At 46.5% G+C, this 21,221-nt stretch overlaps 1 protein-coding gene across 1 annotated transcript in view; it reads right to left on the reverse strand.

The window, feature by feature from the left end:
- Window positions 1-2,690: 2,690 nt before the first annotated feature.
- Window positions 2,691-21,221, reverse strand: part of JMJD6 (arginine demethylase and lysine hydroxylase) — a 69,015-nt gene continuing 50,484 nt past the window's right edge. The window contains exons 8-9 of the mRNA XM_025197502.1: window positions 19,097-19,196; window positions 2,691-4,417 (exon numbers count right to left, since the gene is read on the reverse strand). The gene's annotated coding sequence lies outside the window, so the exon portion shown is untranslated. The remainder of the gene's footprint in view (window positions 4,418-19,096; window positions 19,197-21,221) is intronic.

The following is a 21,221-nucleotide window of genomic DNA, read 5'->3' on the forward strand; positions in this document are numbered from 1 at the left end:
ATTTTCCTTCAATTCAGGGTGTAGATCATAACTGGTTACATTGAGAAGCAGAGATGAAGTGTCAAAGTGTTCTAAGCTCCGTAGACAGATGGCAGGAACTCACAAGAAACACATATGTTTTTACATTAAAATAATTATTTCAGTGCAAAATACTAGCAGAGACAAGATATAGGCAGCTTTTACTTTGTAGCTTTCAATATCATCTTATCCCTGCCCCCTCCCAGTTCCTCATCTCACACCAACCATGACTGGCTACAGAGTAGAGAGGGGTACCACCCTGGCCTGTCTTCTAGCTACTTGGAGTTTGGGACTACTTGTGTTTTGTCTGTATTAACAGCCCCCCAGTGAAGAGAGCCATAATCATGGGTGAGAGGAGCTGTTAAACTGCTAAGTTCAAATCAACAGGGGTCTGTACTTCCCGTTCCCTTACTGCAAAGCACCCATCAGAAATGTAATAATGAACCATACTTCCCAGAGGAAACAGATGCCTGAGAAAGAAGAGGGAGAAGGCGAGGGGATCAAGGACCAAGGGCAGAATGGCAAAAGGAGGATATTTTGTCAGTTGTTTTATTTTACAATTAATATGCATTTCACTGCATCTTTAGATTAAATGTATAATCTATTAATGACCTGTGATTTTGTTCAATCAAAATAAAATAGTGAAAAGTGTACAGACTGTGAAGCTGGGGACATGCTGAAACAATGGAAACTGAAATCCATCAGGCTCAGAAATCCTGTCATCTCTGACATACTTTTCTAACTTGCATAGAACGCCCAGAGATGACCTTTTCTGCACAGAAAGGAAAGGAAGCAAAGTAGCTACTGATCTTCATATTTTAACTTCAGAACACCACTGGACACATCTCCAACCTATTTCAAAGAAATTCAGTATATGTTCTTTTCCTTATACAAATATATTTGAAATGCACTCCTGCTGAGAATAACAACAACAACAATTCTGCCTCTCTTCCTCATTAGTCCAAGAAAGTTAACAGGATGAAGCAAATTCAGGATAACAAATTCAGGTAACAGCCTTCACTGACAAGCATTTTTCCCCAAAACAATTGCAGACAAATCTCAATCTATTTTTTTTTAATCCAACATGAATTGGTTCTCTCTGTGTGTGTGACAGAAAGGGCTCTGAAATCGAGGTTTCAGTTTTAAGGTAGATAGAGATATACCGTAATTACTCATGTAATAGCCATGCACAGGTGTAGTAGCCACACCCCTGAATAATACCTGAAAAACAAATTATCCATGTAATAGACATGTTCAAATGCATAAAGAAACAGATTCAAATGGTACTTCTCTTAAAAAAGGGACCCAGTTTATTGAAGAAAGGAATGCACTGATGCGGGAAACCCATGCCACAGGGTACTTGAGTTCAACTCTGCATCAGTCTTGTCTGTATGATCATTGTAGATGGGTGGATATTAGAACACAGAATCACAACTTCCATTCAGCACCAATACCTTCCTCAGCTTTGTTCTAGGGTGTGCATAATGGCTGCACCCTAGTTTTTGGCAGCAATATTTCAGAAAAAAGACATAAGTATTATGCAAGTAAATGCAGTTTATAAAGACTTGATGCCCCTGTGAAGTCATTCTCTACAGTCTAGAGTTTATCCAAAGGGAGATGATTGGGGAAGGGAGCATTGGGAAGAGAATAGAAAAGTATCAGTAAAGTGTAATTGGTCCGAAAGACAGAAAACAGCATCTTAGAGCTCCACATTTGTCAGTTCAGTTGTTCCAGATCAAATCTGCTGGCATTTACCAGTAAAACAATACTTTTTACCCACCAGTTACATAGAAACAACTTGGAACTGAAGCAGGGTTTCATTCTTCCCTGATCATTTAGACTAGGTTTGAGATACTCAAAGCAGCCTAAGTCTTTCTGGAAGACAATGGGATGTGTACAGTAAACTCCCTTAGGATCCTTTAAAAATCCCAGCCAAAGGTTTTCAAAAGTAACTAGTGGCTTTGGGTGTCTACTCACAGATACCTTAAATGGGCCTGAGTTTCAGAAAGTGCTGAGCATCCCCTGTTTGAAAGTACAGGGCCTCTGTATGGAGGCATCCCAAATCATGTAATTGTCACCCATGATAATTCTGACCAAATATTCTGGAACTGGAATTTACGATGCAGGCACAAACTCTCTCTCACCCCTCCCAGCTGTATTAGCTCTGCATTGCTCAAACAGGAATAATGCAGAAATTGCTGGGGTGCTGTTTTCAAAGGTATCCATCATTGGCCAAATTCTGTTCCCACCAAAGTCCAGGGGACTACAATATGCTCCTTATGCGAGTAAGTGCATTAAGTTCTGATCCTCTGTCATTAAAGGCTTTATTCTGAATGCATTTAAATTTACTGGGAAAGAAGTTACGCATTCTAGACAGTTAACTTTTCACTGAACTTTGCGTTCTACTTTTCATCATAGCACCACCCTGTAAAAGCAGCAGGATCTCTTTGTTGATGAAAAAAACAGGTCTTGCTCCACATTTGACACAGTACCAAATGCTTATTGGGTATCAGCTCCAAGCAAGTATTTCCAGGAAGGGCAACAAAAGGGCTGACAGAGATGAGCCCCAGATGCCATGCTATCAACCACTGCTAGAGTGTCACCAGAACTACATAAGGGAAGGAGCAAAAAAGCGGGGGTGGGGGGAAAACAAACAAACTACACAACCCCAATCCATATGAACTATTCAAAGGTTTATTGGACCAAACAAAGGCAATTTACAGTTTCAAGCCACCAGAATTACAGTCCTGTGTATAAGAGCCACCTTCAGATACAAAAAAAGTAAAAAATACCCAGAAAGCCATTTTCTTTTTGTTGAAGAAATAGTTTAACTCACTACCCCTAACAAAATCTGGGCTTGGCTATAGACTTTTCTTGCTCGATGTACATATTGCCATATAACTTAAACATATACGTATATAAGGCATTCTTTGCATAGTCACGTGCTTGGAACATCATATGTGCCAGCCAGCATGGAGAGAGAAGGCAGGAATGGTTGCTATGCTGAAGCAGAGTGTCCTTAGGTATCTAGGATTCATACATAATCCATTGAATATGCTAGCAGTTACTGGCTTGGAAAGGGCAATTTGGCTTCCTCTAAAGCTAAAGCTTTCTACAGTCCATTTAATAAGCCCTTTTTACAGACAAATATTCTCCAAAACCTAGGCATCACAAAGCACAACAGAGAAAATAGATTCAAGTATTGTCTGCATAGGAACAACAAAGCAGCCTGGGTTTTGATATGCTCAATGTTTTAGCTAAGAGGCAGCCTCCTCACATAAAGAAGGGACACTCAAGAGGACAGGTTCCAACCTAGCCTGGTAGTTCTGCAGAACAGTAAGTGCTACCAGTAGAGAACTCAAGACCTTATTCCCATGGAAGGACTTCCTGCAAAAGAACCTGATCTTACTTGTAGTTGATCTCTATGAAGCAGGCACTGATGCCCAGCAGTATGGATCATCTATACGTGACAGTTCTGGAGAGGTGCTCAGCCTTGGGTAAAGCAATTAAGTCACTGAGCCAGCAATAGCAACAGAAAGGAATGGAGAAGGGAATGGGACATCTCTTACGGCATCCCTAAAACTCACTGTAACCCAGAGGGAGCCCTCAGTCTCAGGGCCACTTCCTTATGTTTGTTTCTTTAAGGGACCAAAATAAGGAAAAGCAAATCCAAGCATTAACAATTGTTAAGGAGGCATGGACCCCCACAATGGAAGTCCTCACAAGTAGAAGAGCTAAAACATCAATGCTTTTCACTTCTCTGGTCTTCCTGCTACCGAACCTAAAAGATCATCTCTCTGCAAAAATTATTACAGAGCAAAATTAAGCCAGTCCAGCTAGAGCCTGCGACCCTTCCCCTCAACCCGCCTCCCACCCAAGAAAAAGTTTTACACAGTGTTTGAAATCACACGCTATATTGTTCAAAGATAAAGAATGAATTTGGTCCCTGGAGGAAGTGGGTTGAGAGTCTGATATAACATGTGAGCTTAGCTAAGCTAACAGCTGATATTTAAACATTCCCTCTAAAAGGTGAACTATGGGATTCAGACAGGGCAAACACAACATGATTAACGCAGCTAAACAGACTCATTGAATATTTGGTGTCCACTTTCAGTTCTGTTTGGGGGTCCTGGTCCCTCAGGAGGTCCCAACCCCCCAAACACAACTCCAGTCTGGCCCACTCCAGGGACCCAAGTAACAGGTTCTCCCCCAGCTTGATACCACAAGGAATTATTTTGAAGAACCCAACTTCAGCCAAGGAGAAAGTCCCAAGTTTTGAGGGTTTACTGATTTTTCTTGTGTGTGTTTGGTTGGTTTTGGTATCTCTCTCAAGCCTTTAAGATGCCAAGGGAAAAGCCTTTAGGAGGAGGCTAGGGACAACTTCATATAGTCTTCAGTTCTGCAAAGAGAAACAAGGAAAAAAAGAAGAGAAATCATTTCAGTCATTTCACCTGTTGGGTAGGGTTAATTATTCATTTCTTGTGTAACAAGCAAGGGAAGAGAACTCATTGTAGGAGCAGAGGCTAGGAAATGTTCTGGAAACACCAAAAGCCTTTTTCAAACCTTAATGCCTCAGAAGCATGAGGTATTTTGCTTCATCCTTTGCAGCAAGGTAGTCTAAAACCTGAACAGAGTAAATTGAATGCATTTCCTCTCGTCTGGCACCAAATGCCATTCCAGCCTTCCTAATCCACAAACCATGGGCTATGGCAGCTTCAGATAATTTGTAGCTATAGAATTAAGATGGCCCATGGTCCCACCCTGACCTTTCCAGAGGCCAAACAACCTGGAGAATCAGATTACTTGTGTGGCTGAATACTTCTCTGTACATACAATCCCGCTGGAGGAAGTGTGGCTTGTGATGAAGACCTGGCTGCATGTTGATCTCACAAAAAGGGCAGAGGAATCTTTCAACAAATCCTACATCTTGTTCTAGCTTTATCTCCACCTTTTGTATTCAACAGGACATACAATTTGCAGGCACTCCTTGGGTTCCATCTGTAAATACTACTGCTTTGCTTTTTATGGGAAGATCCTCAACACATCCCAGGGAAGCAGAGAATTATAAGACTCACTTTCTATGTGGGTAGATTGATGAACAGAGAGGGTAAATGACTCTCCCTGCGGTCGTTCATTGAATCATTGGCAAAGCCAAGGTTGGAAGACAAATCCTGGACATGCAACACACTGATACCAGGGGAACCTGTTCTTATACTGGTGTGAACAAGAACAGACACACTGTATAGTCTTACACCCGAGTAACTTACTAGAATCTGGTATAGAGTCACCTGGGAAAAACCTACAGTAAAACTATAGCTGTGTGAGTCGCACGTTTCTGCTTCTATCTGGAGGTAGGCATTTTGCAGTGCAAACAGGCTACCACCTAGTGGTAACATGCTGCATCCATACACTGTGGAACACTTGTCAGAGCAGGCCAGCATAACTTCCAGGGGGCTTAAAAGATTAGAAAGTAAGTCCAAACAGGCCTACACACATGCTACCTTCACAGTCCTACGTGAAGGACATCTCATCTCAGCTGAAGCAGATCTCCTGCAGATCTCCAGATCTGTGCAAAATCCCCTCACACTTCTGACAGGTAAATGAACCCCATTTATGACCTAGCATCTGAATTGAAGATGCTCTGGCTAAGCGCCTCTTGTGCGACTATGCTGCTTCTCACGGTACAAGCAAGTTCTGTATCTGGCCACTTAAAGGCAAACGAAGGGAATTCTTCAAAGTAGACAACTTCCCCCTGAAGGGGATCAGCTCATCACCATCAAGCCATGCATGGAAAGGGAAGGGTAATCAGAGCTCATGCTTGAGGACACAAGCTGACTGCTTGGGGGGTCAGGCAGGAGTTCTTTCCTCATCTTCAGAGAAGCATAACACTTAAATAAGTGCGTTAATCCAGGCAGGTGCAAGAGGGAAAAAGTTCCTTGATATCTGAAGCATCAGGTACTGGGCATTACCCCCTGCAGGATTCCAGACAGGACAGGACATTTTTCCAGTATAATATTGCAAACCCAATGGTCCAGATATCCATTTACATTAAGGTCTACTCTGATTTGGCTTTAAGGTGGGAGCATTCAGACCACTGCAGAGCATAGCTTATTGAAGCCACAGACCTTACACAAAGCACCAAGATTCAAAGCTTTGCATCCTAACTCCTACTTTCCTGCACAACCAAACCTAACCATGGCATGTACCACTCACCTGGCAATAGCAAAAACAAGTGAGGAAGGAAGGATGGCCCAGTGGTCACTATACTAGCTGAAGGCTTAGGAGGTCAGGATTTGATTCTTAGTCCTGCCACAGGCTTCTGCGTGAACTTGGTCAAGTCACTTCCTCTTTCTGTGCCTCAGTTCTCCATCTTCACCATCAGGATAACAGCACTGCCTGCACCTCACAGGGGTTGTGAGGGTATCTGTGTTAAAGGGTACGAGGCACTAAGGAGATGGGGGCTCTAAGCACCTTAGGTTGATAAGACTGGCAAGGGAGTGGGGTGAAAGGAAGAGGAAGGGGCAGACATTGCAATGGAGTCTAGAGCCCAGACAGCACAGGAAGGGCGAGTCAGATTGCTCCATGCCACCAGGCCTGGCAGTTACCTCAAGGCAGACGCTTCAGGAGGTGCACACCTCTGATCTCACTTTGTCCCAGTAATGTCTCAGAGCTATTCAGTCTCTCTGTGCCCCATGCAATTCACCCATCTAAGGATTTCATTTAGTCTTCACCTTTACAGGAGACCCATCTTCTCAACTGGGGCAGGCACAGTCCAAATACCCACCAGCTAAGGGCCAGGTTTGGTAACTCACCCAGAGCCTCCTTCAGCCTGCATACAACTGGGCTTAGCAGAGCTGTCCTCTTCTAGAGTAAGGATGGAGGTTAGGACACTGCAGGTCCCAAAAGGGAAATCTCCATGTCGATCCACTCAGGCTGGGACATGCTGGCTCCATGGGTGACCCATCCACGGCAGAAGCCAGTGGTGCTACAGGCCACAGGGCACAGCTCTGTGGGGAATGCTAGATCTCCTATTTGGTCACCCCTAAGGGAAGGGTATTGATTCCTAGTCATGGAGCTCTTTCGTAACAGGCAGAGGCAGTGTGGGGGCTCCAGGACTGCCTCCTTCCCACAACAGGTCTGGTGCAGTAGAATGACTTTGGGATCTGCTAAGGAGGACTGACAAGAAACAGAGCGGAGGGCATTTCCAAGCGCTGGCAGAAGGGGGTGGACAGGGATGCTATGGAGCCCATGCCTCCCTCAAATAGGTGAAAGCTGTAGCAGAAGGGCTACAAATCAAATTCTGGGTTTAACCCCTTGCTCATGGAGTATCTATAAACCAAGGCTTTCAGAAGGGAAATGGAGTAAATTCCCAAGCAGGACTACTACTTTGTAGGGCTGTGTGAATCTTTGGATGGTGATTCGATTCAGAGGAGATTCAGCCCAATTCAGTGGCTGAATCTCCGAATCAAATTGAATCAGGGGACTAATTAAAAGGTCCAAATCGATTCAAAGCTCTCCAAATCTTTGGAAAAGATTAGGAGAGCTTCGATGATTCGGGCAGTCCCCGGTGCCTGCAGGAGGGAGCTGCAGCCGGACTCAGAGCTGGTAAGTAGGGGAGGGGGTGTTGGAGGAGGGGACCATTGGGGGACCCCTCCCCCCGGCCCCCTGCCTGCTCCCCCCAGCCCACCCAACCCCCTTTCACTTCCCCAGCCCCACCTATCCCAGCTCCCGGCCCTTTAAAGAAAAGCCCCAGTGCTCACCAGGTGCTGCTAGGCGGAGGGGGGCGGGGCAATCCCTGCTGCCCCCCACTGCACGGGGGGCTCTGCATGAGCCCCCCAGCCCCCTCCCCCACTGTCCCAGCCTAAGCCCTTTAAAAAAAACCCAAAAACCGGAGAAAAGCCCTGGGACTCACCGCTCCTGCGGCAGCCTGGGGGCTTTGGGGGGGAGCCTGTGGAAGGGCTTCCCATGTGGTGCTAGGCAGCGGGGATCACCCCGCTCTGCAGGAGCGGTGAGTTTGGGGTTTCTCTTTTTTTTTTTTTCCTTAAAGGGCCAGAGCCTTTTTTTAACAAGTGCCGGGAGCGGGGGCGGGCAGGGGCAGCCATTGCCGGGCTGGAAGAGGCGCGGGGGATGGGCCTGGCCTGGCCGATTCGGAGATACGGCCGAATCAGTTGCCACCAAATCTCCGAATCAGATTCGGCCAAATCAATTCAGGACAGTGATTTGAGTCACCAAATCGAATCACTATCCCCTGAATTGGCCGAATCTGAAGCGAATTGCAGCTGCTTCGCACAGGCCTGCTACTTTGCTAACTGGAGGCAACAGGGACACTGCTTCAGGCCGCATATCATAGAAGGCAGGTCCCCCTGAGCCTGTATGTCAGAAGCATGGAGCGGTTGCACCTCCTGTTCCTTTGGCAAGAGCAGCAGGCCTCGATGCATGGGAAACCCTGCGAGGGGAGGCAAAACCTGGCTGGCTCCCTGAAGGATTAACTGGGCAAGTACAGAAGCTCTCAATTTAGATGGGATTTCAGTGAGGAAGGCCTCCCAAGAACAGACAGACCCCGATAACTGGGTGCAAGAACCACTGCTATGCACCTGTCCAACTCACCTTTGGGCTTCCAGTTTCACCAGTCTTTCTTCTGTGGGATGCTTCCAGCAGCACCACTTTCCCCCCTTATCTTCCCTTGCAGTTCAGGCTCTATTATGACTTTAAATTTTGTAGTGTCCAGTTTGTAGGGAGTGCCCCCTGCCCAGCCACCTGGCCAGGGTTTTAAATAATCTCACTGATTCACTGCAGCATCATGAGGTTTTGCTGAACTGGAGGCAGGACACGGCATTTCTGAGTTTTCTCTACAGCAGGGGTTGGATTCAGCTATGGGGCTTTGGCAGCAGGCACTTTCCCATGCCACTGTGGGGAGAAGCGCTGGCTGGGGGTGCTTTCTCCATGCTGCTGCAGGGAAAAACAGTGGCTGGGTGCTAGTGCCTGCCTTCAGTGTCTCAGAGCTGAACCAGGTCACTCCAGCCTGGGGACAACCTTTTCTGCCCCTGGGGAAGCCATGGAGAAGCTGCTTCAGTAGAGAGAAAAAGAGTAGAAACAGTTTATGCTTAGTGAGAGAGAGATGAGGAGGGAAGACAAGAGCTAGGACAGGAGCTTTTAATTAGCAGTGTCCACAATTTTGTTGCAGGGTGGAATTCAAGTGAAAAGGCTAAACACACACAGCAACCCCCAAAAACGCTGGGCATCCCACAAGCACACTAAACAAAGGATACAGCTTCATGTGGTTTAGAAGGTCAAATCCCATTGACTTCCAATAGGACGTGTGTTCCTAACTCACTTAGACCCCTGAATATCCTACCAAAAGAGGCAAACTCTACAGTGCTATGTAAACTGGTATAAGAGGTTGGACCTATGCCTTATTCCAGCCTCTGTGCAGGCAAGTTCTATCAGCTAAAAAGTCTTCACATTCACTTATTGGTGCATAGCTTATTCACTGCCTCAGTGTTCAGCCTCCAATTGCTGCCTGCCTTGGGGAAAATGCAGAAGCGCCAGCAGGATCAGACTCCCAGCGAGTTAGCAGGTGGAGAAGGCCAAGCTGCCAATGCGATTAAGCAAAGCAGAAGCAGGTGAAGACATGTTGTGAGTAACAGATGGCAAAGACATGGAGAAACAGCCATGAGCCTCAGGAAAATTTGTGGCCAACCAAAGAAAAAGGGCCCAGGCCCTCAAAATGGGGTTTCTACTTGGCCTGTGTGTCAATAGGAAGAGATTCTAGCCCCATGGAATGGCTTTTGGGAGCTCTCAAAGTTCCTGCCCTCACACACATTTTCTATATGTGGCTCTGACAGGTTTGGTGGAAGAGCACCATCCCATTCAGATATGGTGTCCACAACACCAGGGGTGCTGCTTTCTTCCAAGAGGAGCTCATGCCATCCATTCCCAGAATTTAATACTGGGCGAGACTTTTTTGGTGGTGACCTTCAAGGATAGTGTGACAGAACCGAGCTAATGGAGTCTCATGACAAATATGGCTCCCATCCGAGAGATGGTGAGGAAGGGAAATAGGACAGGGTAGATATGCACCGTTGTAAACAAACTAAACTTAATATATACAGAGCACAAGCTTTTGTGAATCAAAGTTCACTTCATCAAAACAGGCTGGGGGTCTGAATGGCAACGTGCACTGCACTGCATTGCCCAGAAGACAATTTGGGTATATCTATACCACTTCCAAAGCAAGGCTGGGTGTACCACCAACTCATGTGTGCACAGCCCTGCCAAATCAGCAGTTAGGACAGCTCAGTACCAAGTACCCCAAGTAGATCAGAGCAGCCCCCAAGCTTATGCCCTAGCACTGAACTCGAGACTCCACTGAGATAAGAGGCATCTTCACTGCCCTGTTTGCAGGCTGTTTCCTGCATGAATACGCAGGAATTGTATCCCAGGAGCCCAGCCAGGCTTACTCAGGCAGTGCTACAGATTCCCCCCATGGTTAATCAAAGGAGTGGGTTAGGGGACAACCTGATTAAGATCAGCTCCCCCCAGAGCTGATCAGTCCCTTCCCCTCACTGTTCCTCCCTCATCCCAGAGTGACTATCATGCTGCAGAAGATGAAAAGCAAAAAGGGAACAAACACCACCACACTTACCAGCCTCTCTCATCCCACAGAAACGCCATGCTGGACAGGAAAGCAAAGCTACTGAGGAAGGGCTGAAGGAATAAGCAAGCAACTGAGGGAGGAAGGCGATGGAGGAAGAGGAAATGCCCACCCTATCCCCATGCTGCAGAGAGGAAAAAGCAAGCAGAGAGGAACATGCAATGGAGATGCTGAGAGCACAGGGACTTGGAGTGTAAACGTGGCTGTAACAAAAAAAAAAAAAAAAAAAATACAGCCCTCCCCCTCTCCCCCTTTGACCCCAGCTTGCTTTTTTTGAGGGGGCAATACTGAAGATGATTGAAACAGAAACAGTGAATAGACTAAGTCCATCAGATGGTCAATCAAGCTCTTACAGCTACTGTCTTGTCTGTCCTGGAGGAGCTGTCACTGCTACCATCCAGTCCCAAATTAAATGTTACAACATTTCCCCTAGAGGCCCAGCTGCATCCCCCTTTTGATCCAAGATGTACCTTGTGATGTTAGACAAAGGAAAGGGCTCTCTCTCAGCACCCTCAACTAGAGATGGGCACAGGCTGAGATGGGAACCTTCCCCATGACCCCTTGACATTTCAGCAATTATCCACTATAATTTGGATTCTAGACTGGACCCAAACTAGGAAGGGGCCAATTTTCTAGTACTAAGGTGTGGCTGAAGAGCATGGATACCTCACAAGATCAGCTCACAACATCCGAACAACCCTATTCCTGAACTCCAGCTTGGTCCTGAACTTCACCCTAAGCCTAACTCGGATCTGAGCTCTGCACCCTCTGTTCATCTTAGTCAAGAGTGTAGATGGAACCGGGGTGGACAAAGGTTTCAACCAAGGGAAGGAATCTCCCCCCAGATAGTTCAGCCAGCCGGTTGGGCAATGAGCCCGCTGCCCTCAAACGAAACAATCCCCTTTTACTTCATCCTCAGTCTTCCCAACTTTGAGCAAGGCAGGGATTTCTCAGAGTAGCTGCAGATTCAATCATGCAGTAACTGTGGCAGAAATCTGGGCTGGTCTGAAGAAACACAATCTGGTGCATCATCTCACCCCCAATTCCACCTGCTCCCAACTAAGCAGCAAAGCAAAGAGCCTCCCTTTAAAACTAGTCTGTCCTGCTTGCTGGCCTGAAACCAATATCCACATTGGCAAGGCTCCTAAGGCCCTGTAGAGGGCACCCCAGCTCCAGGCATTTATCTTTGCAGGGGGGAAAGAATATTCCTGGTGGCTCAGTGGGTGGGCAGGAATTCTTCCCACTCACATAAGGCTCCACTTCTCCTTCCTGTAGCTATTAGAGCCAGCCTCTCACCAGATTAAAAAAAAAATGGGGACAAAAGCCCTCCAGTTCCATTTCAAAAGCCACCCTGGCACCCCACCCTATCCCACAGGGCTAGTTGAAACTACGAAGTTTCACCCAAGAATGTGAGAAGCTGATAAGGTAGCTGTTCTCTAGTCTTGTAGCCAACACAAGAATGAGAAACAGCTCTGATGCTTCACGCCCACCAGGGCAAGGTGATTTATACCAAAAACATAACTGCCACCTCATGCTAATCCTATGCAGGAAACAGGGTAACCGAAGAATCTCCTGGCCCTACACAGCTATGCCCTCCCCGCCCCGAGATCCCACAAAGGAGGGACAGAAAACCCTACAAACAACACTTTCCTTCCTCCAGCCCTTAACTCTGGGAAGGGAGGAGTGGTAGAGAGAGGATGGGCTCTGGATGACACCACCCCTCAAGCCTGGTGAAACCTGCACAAGTTCTGCCAGGACTTTTCAAGGGATTAAACACTGACATTATCTGGACAAAAGAATTGTCTCCCAATTATTTTCCCCTTCAATACAAAGGAAAGCTTTCTGCTGCTAAAACTTTCTGGCTCTGCTGAAGCTGGAAGACTTGAACAAAGTCCTGATTATCTTCCTGCCCAGATACAAAATAATTATTATCCAATTGAGAGCCAAGCTCGAGAAGCAGCTGCAAAGGCTGCATTACAACCAGTCAGCATGCAAGTCAATCACCCAGGGTGCCTTGAAGATCTCTGCCCACCCACTTGTCTATACTGGACTGCAGGGGGCTACGGTGGCACAGGTGCTAAGGCACACGGTTGACAGCCCAGAGGTTGTGAGCTTGAGGCTGCAGCAGAAGCACTCACGATGCGGCCCTGGTCAGATTCCAATGAATCTGTGAATTTGGCTAAATACCTTGTCATAGGGACACAGAAGAGGAAGAAACTGGGCTGCATCATTGCAAACACCTCAGGGAAACTGGTTAAGCCACACCCAGCTGCAATCTGCACTGGTAAAGTATTAGTAGAAGTTGGGGCTCAGCCTTTTACATCAATGGTTTGTACAGAGGTAGCTATCCCTGTGGCTGGAAACTGAGGCCTGAAACCAGAACCAATCCTTAAAATGAGGAAGACAAGATTTCTGTGACACAGGACCTGGGTTCCCCTCTCAGCCCGGTTGTCCTTCTCCCTTTCTGAGACATCCCTCTACTTTTATGACTAAAATAGCTAGAGACAGGAAATTACAGTCTCTCTGGTACATTTTGTGCTCCTTTCTCCAAACGGTATTTAGCACAGCTGTAGGGTTAAGGGCTCAGCTTGGCTGGAGAAACAAGCAAATTGCAACAAAATCATCTGCAAGTTTTGGACAATGACATGCAAAAGTAGTTTCCACCCCCTTTCCCCCTCCCTCCCACCAAATAATCCATTTTGCTAAGTCTCCTTCCTCTTTCACCCGTGGTGAAACAGTTCCTCCAGGCACAGACGGGGCATTATCAGCTAGACAAATCCAAACGATTGTGCAGCTGAGTTTAGTCTGAAGAAACCAAGGCACAATTCATGACAACTCAGTCCTTCAGTGTGTGACCCTGGTGTTCAAACTCGGGAGACCAACATGGAGTTCAGTGTCTGACTTTAGGCTCCCAAGTTTCATGGTTTGAGCCCACCAATGGGATGGACAGATCCCAAGACTTGCACTTTTCCTGGGGGAGTCCCAAGGGCTCAGTTCCAAGCAGGACCAAGCCATGGGAGCGGGACAGTAGAAGTCTGCATATCCCATTTCACTAGATCAAGTTTGGGTGTTCGTGGAAAATGAGATGGAGGCGGAGAGTGGAGCAGATTTATTAATTGGTTATGAGGGAGGGAGTGGGAATGGGGTGGAGGGGTATGGGACAAAACATGGTCAACTTCATTTTCAAAAAAACACAACACATTAGAAGAGGTTATCAGTGGTACCACTACTTCTAAGAAGCATTGTGTCCTTACCAAAAAGATTTGCAAGAATGTTTGTGGCCGAGGACCTAAGGTGCTTGCTACAGGGATGTGAGGTCAGAGGTCAATTCAATCCTGCAATATAAATGTAGTAAACTTGGGTCACATCACAATGGCAGCATTGTCGGGGGATGTGTGGCAGCTTGGAGGAGTGCATTTGGGTGGGGCGAGAAGAGGTAGGACAAAGAAAGATGCTGGGCTGCATCACTACTCTCAACTGATCCAGTCAGTGCCTTACCTGACAGCCGCCCTGCCCCAATATATCAGCTAGAAGAGGAGAGGATGCTGTGAAGCCTGAAATGAAAAGTTGCTGATGCCAGAGCCAAGATCCAGGGGGAAATAAAACCAGAAACAAACATACAAAGCTTCTTTAAAGAAAAGGGAAAAAAAAATAAAAAAAGAACACAGATACATGGGGCATCAACAAGAAAAATAAAGGAGCAGTTAAGAGAAATACAGCAGTCTGCCCATGGCCCTTAGTATGGGAGGCAGGAAACAGCTTTCAAAAGCAACCCCAAGTCGAACAGCAACCTGCAACGTGTGGGTCTGTACGGGACAAGTGAGATATGCAGAGATACCATAGCCTGCAGTGTCCGTGCCAGCTCCCTCACCGGAAGCCACATGTGCATGGCACACTGCTGAGAGGCAGGATACATCTGCCCAAGCACAGTGCAGCACTGCACAATGCTATACTGCTTCCTGTTGAGGTGGCAGAAGGCACAGAATTAGCTTAGTGTGTCTGAACGTGTGCCACACATGCAACCCAAGTGTTCTCAACAAGGTCTATCTGCAAAATAGCTCACAGGAAATGCTTGCAAACTGATCAGTGGTGAAATCCTTGGTGGCCCTTGCTGGGATAAATGAGGCATCCATAGGGTTAACTTCCACATAGCATTCATATGACAGGATCCTGGTCCTGTTAACTTCTATGGCCATGTTTTCACTGGGCCAGGAAGGTTCATCTCCCACGTTATGGCCAGGAGGGATCGTTGGGTTCAGGCAGCCTGACCTCCTACATGACAAGACTCCAGGACTCTGACCATTAACCAATTGACTATTTATTGAGTTGAGCCCATCACTTCTGGTTCAGCTCGCACATGCAGTCCAAGGGAGCCTGGTGACACATTTCTATGGCAGGACATATTTTGAGTTCAGCCTGTTAAGAATAATCTCAAGAGCCCCCTCTGTTTCATTCACAGTCAGTCATACAGGACTCATCCATCAGGGCCCTCTCACAGTGGAAGCAATGCAACAAAGCTAGCAGACATGCCTAGCTTCTTAACAGATCAGAGGGCTAAGAGTATGGTCAGAATACAACAACAGTGAGAGGCGAAAAGCAAAATAAGTGCACACTGCTACAAACAACAAAGTCCATTTGGCCATGGCAGAGCCAGTGGGAGAATATCTATCCTCCTAGCAACAAAACTAATCCCAAGCGCTAGAAGCTGTGTTGCTGGTGAAGGTACAGGAAGCAAAAACAAGGCAAGCAGGACTTTCCTATCCTAGGGGGTGGCGAAACATTTGGGAACTGAAGGAAGGGGAGATCCTCTTCTGACTTGTACATCAAGCAGATTTGGTCTGGAACAAGCCAAAATGTGGAATCCCACAGCATCACCTCGACAAGAGTCGCTGCTCTATCTGTGGCAACACTTAAAAAGAGAAACCAACCTGGCTTTTCCAATGTACTGATAAAATGGGAGCGAGTGAAATGCCACAGGCTGTACGCTTCAAACTTCATTCTAGGCAGCCGTGCAGTGTAGCGAAGCCCGAGCAAACTTTGAATGAGGTAGCTGGGGACCAGTAGCACAATAGCTATGGCAGGATGGAGCTCAGCACCTGTGAATTTACCTGCCAAGAATCAGGGTAAATTAACCTACCTTGAGCTCTGTGCTGCCATGATTAGGCTTGCTGGCTTAAAGCCCATTTGGGTATGTCTACAGTCTGCAATTAGACATACCCTTTCATGCAAATGTAACCTTTAAAGTGACTGTCTTTCCAGGCTCTTCCTCTCAGCAGGCTGGAAAGGTTACACCACCACAGAAGAGCAAGATTTATTAATAAGATCCCAACTGACAGGAATCTGAGTAAGAATTTTTTGGGATACATTTTGCTAGCCATTCTCCAGGCACAGCCCACCAAATCAGAAGTTCATCCAACATATCTTGCCCTTGAGCGTGCAGCTCTTCCCCCAACCCCTTCCAGGAGAGAGAGATCATTACCCAAAATGTGCAGGTCTGGGCCCAAGAGTGGATTCTACACCAAGGACAGGACAGTCTTCTCAGTCACTAGAAAGAGACTGGGTCACTGACCGCTTATTCATTCCTTCAAAGTCGGCAAGACCCCTTCCTTGCTGGATGGCACCAAAATGCTGACTACTAGGAGGATTCATCATATACTTGCTTAAAGAAATTGTTTCAAAAGATTTCAAAGGGAAAGCCATACAAAGTGATGCCAATGACGAGATAACAACAATTTGTTCTTCCTTAGCCTTCATCTAGGTCTTCTGTTCAAAAAAGAACCAGGTATATTTACTAGTATGTCCTGGGCTGGAACACATGTAAAGCTCATTTTTAATTTTCCAATGAAACCATTTTTTTTTTTAAATCAGAAAAAGTCAATACACTGAAACCAAAAAGTGTTTTGTAGGAACACATTACCTGTGATAAACCTTTCACTAGAAAGGCTTCATGGCTAGGATGGGATTTTCTGATCAACTACCAGGCAGTCACACCTGGTGACATAACACCAGCTACCCCAGGCAAGTGTCCCAACCGCCAGGCTATTCTGGTTTCTTTCTTGAAGCATCTCAAAAGAGCTCAGATTCACCCCACTAAATTCCAAAGCCTCAAAACATACTACGCAAAATGGAGTTCTTGTTTTCCAGCCAGTCCAGCTCGGATAAGAGAAATGAATCATGACACGTTTTCTATAACTGTCCTCAATGTGGGTCCAATTCTTTCTTGTACTGCCCCTTTCATAGACATTGGCACCATTATCAAGCAGGCAATGTTGTGATTTTGGAGCATTTTACACCCTCTCTGCACCAGCACAAGGTGCAAGGCAATGGAGACACAGGGCTCAAGACTTCCCCTGCAGAAATACAAGTATATAGTGTGCTTCACAGTAACAAGGAAAACAACTAAACCCCACTCACTGCATTGTGAAGAGGAATATGCATGCAGAAGGCATCGAAAGAAGCTACCTTTCCTACCTCCCTAGAAAAATCAAGGTTGCCCTCCTAGCCCTGGACAGCAAAGGGCAAAGTCATAAAGGTCTTAAAGAAAGATTTGCCTGTTGGCAAAGTGTGAATCAAGGGTGTAATCCCCGTCCCCTTCACTCCACTGACAGCTTCAGTTAGCCCATTTCTCACCTTGATTTTTATATCATGCCTTTTGTCATAATATCTGGGGATCGGCCTAGCTGGTGTGGACCCAGTAAGGCTGAGCCTGGAAAGCTTTGCTCGTTTATAAACTGGAGGCAATTTCATAACTAGATCACTTCACTTCATCAGACCTTCCTTCAGAACAGGGATGGGAGGTGAAGAGAGCGTATAATGTGTGCACGAGACCACATAGTGGAGTTAGGCTAATCATTCATATTCAGAGGACTAAAACACAGAGTCCCCAAGGTATCTTTGGAGAATTTCTCAGAAAAACAACTTTCGTAAAGGCAACGGGTAAAATCTGGAAGATGATGTGCTAAATAGGAAGAAAGTCTGATCCCTGAGGCTCTCTAACAAGGCAAATCTTAGCACTGTTTGAAAAAGAAGGTACTGCAGAAGTCAGGAGGTCTATAGTACAGCCAGGGACTGTCTCATTACTCAAGAACTTGCCTCCGTTACCAGATGAACTCACCTGGTATTTCCCTGTACTTACCTATCCCTGTGGAATAAAAGGGTGCCCCTGCTGTGCTTCAAGGCCTCTGTATAGGAGGGATCAAGTTAGTTTTGGAGACTGAAGAGCATTAGTTACTTGGACAAGCAGTGCAGCACAGGCAGCAGCAGGGCAGGTTTCCCACATGACCCCCCTTCCTCTTGCACAGCGTTCTGGCTTAAGTCAACCAAGAGAAGTTTGCTCTTTATGTTTTTCCAGTTCTTAGCACTAATCAGTGCTGTTCTAGAGCCCCACGGTGCTGGGACCCCTCAGAAGCATGGGTGCCACCTGCCATATGGTGCTCTCTGTTCAGTGACTGATTTATTCAAAACAGGATCTTGTGTATGGGCTGTGGTTTGCGCAGAGGGACAAGCTTGGGGTTTGATTTGGTTCTTAGCAGACTGGAAGATGGTGGCTTCTTCTCTGGGGAGGTCATTTTATGAAAAGGTGACAAGTCCTTCCCCGGAAAGAGTTTTAAGAAGAGCCCCAGGTAGCGTTCTAGAGAAGCAAACTTCAGGCATTCTCAGCATGTGAATGTGAAATCGATACGTAGAAATCAGAGATGGGGAAGAGGCCAGAGGGGCTGGTTTTCTGAGTCATTGGACACTTCCATTCCTACTGACTTCCTTCAATGTTGCGAGTACTCAAGATGTTTGAAAGCCAGATTCTTACCGTGTCCTCCCCTAACAAACCCTGTTGGGGCCATCCCCAGTTTTGTGTGCCCTGCAGGCAGCTGAATAGAGAAGGTAGTGGTGGTGGTGGTGATTATTACTCTTTTACAACCACGCTGCAAGGCCCAAATCTGAAGTATTGATTGAAAATACTAATAGCATCTACATGATATTATATTTGAACAAGGCAGCATCTGTGTTTTAATTATTCCTCTTTTGCAAATCCCCATTTCTGAGGCCTTTCATAGGGACAGCAGACAAAGGAAGAAGAAAGGTGGTAGGGCCAGGCTCTCAGCCAGTGTAAATGTATGCAACTGCACAGGTGAAGTTTGTGAAATGATGCTGATCTACTCCAGCTAAGAATCCACTTCAATATCTTTCCTAGAGGTATGCTGATTTATACCAGTTGAGGAACTGGTTTTAGAGTATCCACAGAAGGGGCCTGAACAGCCACAAAGTGGGTCACAATCGCATCACTTCTCAAATCAGTTTTGCACTGCACAAGCTTGCTGGCCAGCCCAGGGCTCCTGCTCCTTCTGCTGGGGGTCAAATCAACCATGTGCTGCAAGCGGTAGGCAGTGAGTTGGCCTTCTCCAACAGTCAAAAATAAGTTCAACATACCTTTGCTCCTCTTCGAGTTCTTCTTTGGTCATCATTGACTTATACTGGTTTCCCCTCAGCTTTCCAGGGCTATATTTAAAGGAGAACTTTTCATCGGCAGCTGGAGACAGGGAAAAGGAAAGGAAGAAAGAGAAAACAGTTGTATGAACTAACATAGAGAAAACAACTGTGAGTTACAAAAAGCAAACTGTGGAACAATGGGAGGGATACTTCCTGTTCCTCACCCACCCCAGACTGGCAGATATGCTGCTAACCTCCAGGGCCAACAGGAGACCTGAGCAGCTACAGCAACGTTTCAGAAGACCAACTGTCCCTTTAGAAACAGATCAGCCTGGCCATTTGGGGATAAGAGGGAAGGGTTGGAGTCACAGGCGACACTTAAGTGCTGACGGTGGAAGAGGACAACTCCATGCCACTGCCCCTGATGCTGCTGGGCATTGGGTCCAGCCAGGCTGCAGCCCCATACCCCATGGTTGGCACAGAAATTGCACTGTTGCCACCACCCCCACTGTTGCCAGGACCTGGCTCCAGCCAGGCTGCAGCCCCATGCCCCACTGTTGGCACAGAAATCTGGGGGGGGTGTCCCCCGCCTACCCAACCCCACCATGACTCTAGGTTGGAGTCCAACCATAAGTGACAACTTACATCAGAACCAGCTAATGCTGTTGGAGCCACTGAGTCTGCTGGGCGCACATGGAGTTGGCACAAATATGAGGCCCATTGTTAGTGACCTACTATTAGGAATGAGGCAACTAACCATAAAGGACACAGACCCTGTGCGACAGTAAAGCCTCAGTATAAAGGAGCCCCATTTAAAACAAACCTTCACTTTCACTGACCTCAAGGGCAAAAAGTGGTATTTTTGTTAGGAGGAAACAGCCAACTGATCTACACTGTTACAGCAAACACCCTTTTTTAGCTGCCTTTTCTCCCACTCACAGGGAAGTTGGTTATAATTATAAACAACGTTGCCCTGTATTTCTTTTCTCTGGTGCAAAAGGCTTGTCAACCCATCTTGGCTTATTAGGAGGAGGTAACTGTGCCTCTATTCACCTGCAGCATTCATCCCTTCTTCTTTCTGAACATGCATTTTTCCCTTCTCCCCATTTGCCACAAGGTAAAGCTGCCTGCTCATGCTTTAAGTTTGTGAGCAATCATGCAGGAAATGGTGCTGGAAGCACATCTGGTACATGCCACACAATCTATTTTAACTTGTGATGGTCCCATTAGCCTGCCAGGGACCCATGCTTTCCAACCACTGCACTTGGGCAACCCACAGAATTTCAAAAAAGCATGTGAAATAATCTTGGAAAGGAAGGAGTCCCACAATGCAAATTCCTGAGCTATAAATGGAGATTGTTAAAGGCCGCAATAACAGCTGTGATGAGAGCAGGCCAACAGCTCTTTGATACCCGCTAACAGACTGGAGCAGAAAAGATTTCCCCTTCTGCAGATCACCAACCAATTTTTTCAGTACAGCATGTTTATTACAGTCCAGGTTCTCACCAAACCCTGGCCCTCAGATCACATCTCTACATTAATTAAAACTCTGTAGCTCTCAGGCATAGAGCTGAAGCTTTATCTTTTCCAAGCAGATTTTGCTGGGGCTGTTTGCCTTTTTAACCAGACTTCGCCATTGTTATCGTCCCGCAGCAGGGCAGCAGACAATGGGATTGGAAGTCAATCTCAAATGCATCACCAGAAAGGAGGGGCTGTAGCTCACGCTGGCTTTTATAAACTATCTAAGGCAGGGGTGGGCAATTATTTCAGGCAGACGGCCACTTACCAAGTTTTGGCTAGTTGTCGAGGGCCACATGGGTAGCTCTGCTCCCTTGACAGGTGTCCTACCCCCTGGTTGCCACCTTGGGACTGGAAGTTCTGCCCCCTAACCCCTGACCTTTGCCACCAGAGGTCCCTCCCCTTGCCCCTGGAAGCACTCCTTTCAGCAAGGGGTTTTGCCATCTCAGGACCCAAAAAATACCAAATTATATTCTAAGAAGTGAACATCTACATCCATTAATTTGATTTTTAAAATATTTTGTCCTGGTTTACATGCGTTTCTGTAGTGTGCATAGAGGTGATTGTCTATAATAGCTTAAAATGAAGTCTTACCCTTGTATATTGG

This window comes from Alligator sinensis, unplaced genomic scaffold (assembly GCF_000455745.1).
Source record: "Alligator sinensis unplaced genomic scaffold, ASM45574v1 scaffold400_1, whole genome shotgun sequence".
NCBI lineage: Eukaryota > Metazoa > Chordata > Crocodylia > Alligatoridae > Alligator > Alligator sinensis.